Below are 6,769 nucleotides of genomic sequence, written 5' to 3'. Positions count from 1 at the left end.
CCTACCCAAGCTGGGGGGCGTGGCCTCTTCCCAACCACCATGGGAAGTGGGTGGAGTTTTCCATTTCACAGACGAGGAAACTGAGGCTCAGAAAGTAAGGTACTTGGCCTCAGGAGGTTAAAACTAAGATTTGAACCCACATGTCTCTTGCTCCATAACCCTTGCCACTACCCTCCAACCTCACTTACTAAAAGCAAAGAAGGCGAACAAAAAATCTGGCTTTTTATTTGATCTCAGGGTCTTTGTTACAGACAAGGGTATGGTTTTTACTCTTTTCTGTTAGTTTTTGGAAAATTGAAAGCAGCTCAGGACCTCGGGTGGCTGCCTGCCCCCGTCCCAGTGGAAGGGATCCCGACACTCCTAAAGCGTCCATTCCCTCCCCAGCCGCTGTCCTGTTGGCGCCCCCCTCTGCCTCCTCAAGCCCTGCCCCCTGCCGCCCCCACCACCACCACCGGTGAGCCTTCCTTCCACCCCTCCCAGGCCTCCAGGCCCACTGTTCCCACTCAGACCCCAGATCCCTGGTGGGAGTTTCCTGTCCCCAGTGCCTGTACTTTCCATGACACAAGAGGAAGTCGGCTGAGCCGGGGTTGGGTTTTCCAGGCCGCCTGGCCGGGGTGGAGGCCAAGGGTGGGGGTGGGGAGGGGGTTAGCACCCCACCCAGGGCCGTGTCAGTACCTCGTCGGCCTCCGCGGGAGAGGCGCCTGCCTGCGCTGCCCAGGCCCACACCAGGTAACCACGGGGGTTGCGTGTGTCTGCCACTCAGTCGTCCAGCGCTGCCTCGGCCCCTCTGGGCTCCCTGACTCCCCAGCGCCCACAGGATTTGCCCTCTCCGCCAGGGCAAAGGGGCCACAGGGGACACGTGGAGAAGGGGGAGGAGCTGAGAGCTGGGGGGGAGGGAGGGGCAGCGGGAGGAGATGAAGGATGTCGTGAAATGTGACTGGTGCCTAGTAGGTCCTCAGTGTTTGTTGAATGAGCGGATGAATCCGTGGGGTGGTTCCCAAAGACCCGGGATGGCCCGGTGGCCAGAGGAGGTGTCTCTGCTCTGCAGTGGGCGGGAAGAGCCCTGCACATGTTTGTTTGTTGAATGACTCAGTGACCTAAATCCTAGCAAACCTGTACTTGGAAGCCTGGAGGGGGCTGGGGCACGCGGGTGGGGAGCAGACTTGGCAGCAGCTCTCCTCTACCTCCCACCTCAGGAGGTGCACCCCTCCCCCAGCTTTGCTCCAGCTCAATCAGATCATTAGTGGGGGGCCGGGAGGGGGGAAAAGGAAGGGGCGTAAGATCTGATTCTGGATCTGGGTGGGCAGCTGAGGGGCATGCAGATGTGGTGGTGGGGTCCCACCTCTGCCTTATATGGCCGCTCAGAGCCTCAGCTGACTTATCTGCAAACCATAGGGTTGGATGATCCCAAGACCAGTTCTCTTGTTCTAGGACACCCCCTTCCGAGGCTGCGCCATCGCCATCTGAATTGGAGGTGGTGGATTTGTCTGTTCTGGGACCTGGAGGGTTTGACTCTTTCTCTTGAGTGAGTAGATGTCAAGTGCCAGGGCTTTGGGGGAAGGGCCGTGCGCAGAGAATCAGAGGTTGCCCTGGGTAGGGGCATGCTGGCTCTGTAAGGTGGCTCAGTGTGTGCACTTTCCTGGAACCCAGGGTGGCCGTACAGCCTGCAGGGACAGGTCCGGGCACCCTCCCCCCACCTTTCCCAGCCCCTCCCAGGAGCCGGGTTTTGCTATCTGATGACACTGTTCTCACATCCCTGTGGTGAAACCTTGAGTCAAGGACTCAAGCAAGTTACCTAAACTCATTTGTGAAATGGGACAGTTTGAAGGTGAAGCATGTTAACCTGTGTAAAGAGCATAGCACAGTCCTGGCTCCTGGTAAGGGCTCTGGGAACCAGAGTTGTTATGATGATCATTTCAGGGTGGAGAGTATAGGGTTTGGGGGCCCGGATGCCGACTTTCCATTCTGACTAGTTGGGTGACCTTGGGCAAGTCATTTCCCCTTTCTGACTGATTATCTTCTTTCTCTAAGATGGGGGTAGGGAATGAGCCCTGCATTGCAGGGCTTCTGGAAGGTTCCATTATAATGACATGAAGGGCTTGTAAACCCTAGTGCACTTGCTCCCTTGGGTAAGTGTGAGGCTGGTTAGCTCAGGCCCCGTTCACTTAAGCCTCCCGGGGCCTATTCATATTTCCTCATGGGGACCATGTGCCTGGAGGCCCAGCAGATGCCCTTGAATGAACTGAACTGCCCTTTTCACTCCCATCCCCACTGGGCCTGCTGCTAGCCTCCCCATGGTGGGTGTGCAAGAAACATCCCACAGCCCATGGCACGTGTGCAAATCACACATCTCGAAGACTCAGCCTTCACAGTTTCTCTTCTGTTGCTCCTGTAAGTAGGATTGGACTTGTTCGACCACAGGGCATAAGTTTTGATTGAGAAAATGAGGCCACCTAGTAGACAGAGTAGGACAAGTGTTAACCGAGCCCATTTTTCAGATGAAGTAACTGAGGATCAGAGAGGTTAGGTGAATTTCCCAAGGTGCACAGCTGACCAACAGTGAGGTTTGGACTGAGCCCCCAGGTCTCCTGGCCTGTGGGTGACCCTTTCCCAGCATGGCCTCTCTCTCTTATATCAGGCTGGTGCTTCCCCTACCCTTTGAGGATTTTTGCTGTGTTATAATAGAGATGATGGGGGCCTAGGAGGTGGATAGACCCAGCTGTGTGCCCTCAGCCGCAGCCTCCTCCCTCAGAGCCTCAGATCCCTTCTGTAAAATGGGCAGAGCAGAATCTCTCTGGAGGGATGTTGCTGGCCGAGTACCCCTGTGGGAAAGGCACATAGTGGGTTGTCAGCATAGTAAGCTTCCTGGTGCCAGGGTCTGCAGCCCGAAAGGACAACATTCAGCATTTCTAAAGTCCTAGCAATTGTTGGAAGTGCTTCTGTTTCTTTTCTTTGTTCTCCAACCCAAGCCTTCTCTCCCAGCACCTGCACACAGCTCTTTCTTGAACAAATGAATGAATGAATGACAGGGAGGCTTTGAGCATGGGCACATGAAATGGACTGACCAGCACCCCCCATCCCCCTCCAAGAGCTGAGCTTCCAATCTAGTGGGGAGGCCACCCGACAGGCAGCTGGGACAGTGCATAAGAAGGGCTAAGCTTGCAGGAGGAGATGTGTCCAATCCAACCCCTGAGAAAGTCAAGGAAGTCTTCCTGGAGGGGGTGACAGGTTGAGACCTGAAGAATGAGTAGGAGTTTGCCGCTTTGGTGATAGGATTGGTTTTCCAGGCTGAGGGCAAAAGCTTCTGGGTCCTGTTTGCACAATAACCATGTTACTATAGGTGAGAAGGGTCTAGAAGTTGGGGGAGCTGGGTGTCAGTCCTGTCTCAGCCCTTTACTGGCTCTGTGCCTGGGGTTGAGTGTCTCCTCACTGAGATGGTCCCTGAGATTCCTCATTCTGGCTTAGGATCTTACTTAAAGAATACCATTCACCAGAACCTGAAAAATCGACATAGCCTTGTTTAGGACAAAATGGCAAAAGTCACATTTTTTTAAAAACAGCTCCTACTCAGTGTTACTTTTAGAGAGCTCTCCTATATTCCCCAGGGTGCAAGTCAATATATGTAAGGGTGTTAGGCCACTGAGGGATAATGAAAAATGGAAAGACAGGGCAAAAGGCAGATCAGTTTCACCCCAACTCTACTCTGGTATATGATACAGTCAAGAGAGAGGATACAGATCACAATGCACCGGCTCGGAGAGATGCCTGTTCTGCTTAGTGAAAAACACCATTTCAGGACAATTTGTATATTGCAATCTTTTTTTTTTTTTTTTTTTTTTTGGTACGCGGGCCTCTCACTGTTGTGGCCTCTCCCGTTGCAGAGCACATGCTCCGGACGCTCAGGCTCAGCGGCCATGGCTCACGGGCCCAGCCGCTCCGTGGCACGTGGGATCTTCCCGGACCGGGGCACGAACCCGTGTCTCCTGCATCGGCAGGCGGACTCTCAACCACTGCGCCACCAGGGAAGCCCTGCAATCTTTTTTTCATAAAATAAAAATGAGTGAATTGAATAGCCAGATAAAATGTTTCTACATTCACAGAAGGAGGTTTGGCTGAATATTCATCAAAATAATGATAAGAGAGATGAATTATGGGGGACAAGTTTTGGCTGAGGTGGAAGAGTGAGGTTGGGTTGGGCTTCTGTTTTTATTTTACGCACCTCTGTATTGTTTAGTTTATTTTTGCAAAGAATGTATATTATGAATTTATGATAAATTTAAAAATAGCATAAAAGGGATCTGCAGAAGATCTTTTAAAGAAAAATGTCCCATGTATTTATTTGTATAATTATATATGACATATTTTTATTATATGACTTTCCTTAATAATAAAAAAAAGCATGTTTATTGAGAAAAATCAAATATAATAGAGTATAAAGAAAAGTAAAACCACCCACAATCTTACCATAGAGCATGACCACCATTAACATATTAGGGCATATATTTTTATTCATTTTCTATTTATAATTATAATAATTATACTTTCAAAATTAGTATCATATATGATATATACTTTATATATATGTCAAAGATATGTATGTCTATATATAAGATATCTAAAGATATATACATATACCTATATACACAGAAATATATATATATATACATATATTTGTAACCTGCTTTTTCTCTTAAAATATATCTTGGGTGTCTTCCCAGGTCATAGACTTATATAACATGGTTTTTAAATGGCTGTGCCATAGCTAAGATATAAAAGTCCTGATGTTTGTTTAACTAATTCCTATTAGTGGACATTTGTGTTGTTTACTTTCTCTCTCCTTTTTTTGTTATTAAAAATAACTCTGGGGCTACCCTGGTGGCGCAGTGGTTGAGAGTCCGCCTGCCGATGCAGGGGACACGGGTTCGTGCCCCGGTCCGGGAAGATCCCACATGCCGCGGAGCGGCTGGGCCCGTGAGCCATGGCCGCCGAGCCTGCATGTCCGGAGCCTGTGCTCCGCAACGGGAGAGGCCACAACAGTGAGAGGCCCGCGTACCGTAAAAAACAAACAAAAAAACTCTGTGGTAAGTATTTTTGCGCACACACCTTTTTTCATATCTTTATTTCCTTTAAGTAGAATTATTTGAATCAATGGTTATGGCCATTCTAAATACCAAAAGCCCTTTTAGAACATGGAGTTAGTTCCCTCCACCCCAGCCTAGTTTTAGTAAATCTGAGTGCTGACTGGCTGAATTTACTTAAAAAGGAACACAACCCAAATGGTTTATAACCACTTTCACGATCGGGGTTTTTCTTAATCCTGTAAGTGGGCACTCCGGGTCAGTGAGGGAGGGGCCCAGGCACACCTCGGAGGGCAAATTCGAGATAATACTAAGACACATTTTTTTTTTTTTTTTGGTACACGGGCCTCTCACTGTTGTGGCCTCTCCCGTTGCGGAGCACAGGCTCCGGACGCGCAGGCTCAGCGGCCATGGCTCACGGGCCCAGCCGCTCCGTGGCATGTGGGATCTTCCCGGACCGGGGCACGAACCTGTGTCCCCTGTATCGGCAGGCGGACTCTCAGCCACTGCGCCACCAGGGAAGTCCCTAAGACAGCAGATGCCCTTTTTGATGATTGACTGAGTGTCCAGGGCTGTCTAATGATGACTTCCATTTGTCTAGTGATCTGGACCCATTGGTGGGAGGTTCTGAAGAGCTGAGGCCACTGGTCCTGTTTTAGAGATGAGGAAACAAGTCCTGAGAGATGTGGGGATGGGTCCAGGTGCAGTTAGCCTCCGAAGGGTGGAAGAGGCAGGTTAGCAGAGGCATCTGGAGAGAGATCAGCTCTGGCCTGGGGTGGAGGGTAGGAAGGTATAGCCCAGATCCTCCACCTGGTCCAGACCCACACGGAGCCCTCACCTGGATGTGCATCCCAGCAAGTCCCCAAACTTCAGAATGTGTTCCACGTCCTTAATTCTTTAAGCTCTGTTGAGGGCAGGGCCATCTTGGTTTGACCCTATGAGATGGTCTGGAAGCAAGTATTTATTGGCTCTGTGTGTGGTGCTAATGGTGATGGTGATGATAATGGTGTTAATGATTTCCACTTACCAAGGGCCTGCACAGTGCTAAGGGTTCTGAGTACTCATTATCTTGTTTTTTTTAACTTGAGTATGCCACCATCACTGATATGGAGGATGATTTGAGGTGGCTTACCGATGAGCATCTTTATCTCAATAGCTATGTGTTTGTTTTAATTTATATTAATTTAATATTCTAGAAAGCAAATAATTAGCACACCAAACCCATGACTTATGAGAGTGATGTCAAATGTTATTTTTAGATTATTTAAACTGCTGAGTTGATTTCAGGGAAAAATATGAATAGTTAGCCCTTCGATAAGGTAAATATCAGGAAGGTGGAATTTAATGTATTTATTATTATTATTATTTTGGCCACACCATGAGGCAGGCGGGATCATAGTTCCCCAACTAGGGACCGAACCCGTGCCCCCTGCAGTGGAAGCGTGGAGTCTTAACCACTGGATCGCCAGGGAAGTCCCAAGAAGGTGGAATTTAAATAGTTGACATTTGGGACCATTAGAGACAGAGACCATTATAATCCCTATTTTTCAGTGGAGAGAGCGGAAGCTGAGAGTTTCATTAGCCTGAGATCACGATACACAAGTGGTGGAGCTCGGACTTGAACTCAGATGCCTAATTTACAAAACGTTCTATTTAAATATAGGACACGCCTAGAATAGTGCAGATATACA

Source organism: Monodon monoceros, unplaced genomic scaffold, assembly GCF_005190385.1.
Source record: "Monodon monoceros isolate NGI ecotype Baffin Bay Population unplaced genomic scaffold, NGI_Narwhal_1 Super_Scaffold_7, whole genome shotgun sequence".
In the NCBI taxonomy this organism is placed as follows: domain Eukaryota; kingdom Metazoa; phylum Chordata; class Mammalia; order Artiodactyla; family Monodontidae; genus Monodon; species Monodon monoceros.
The sequence above is the reverse complement of the archived record's forward strand: the minus strand, read 5'-3'. Positions refer to the sequence as shown.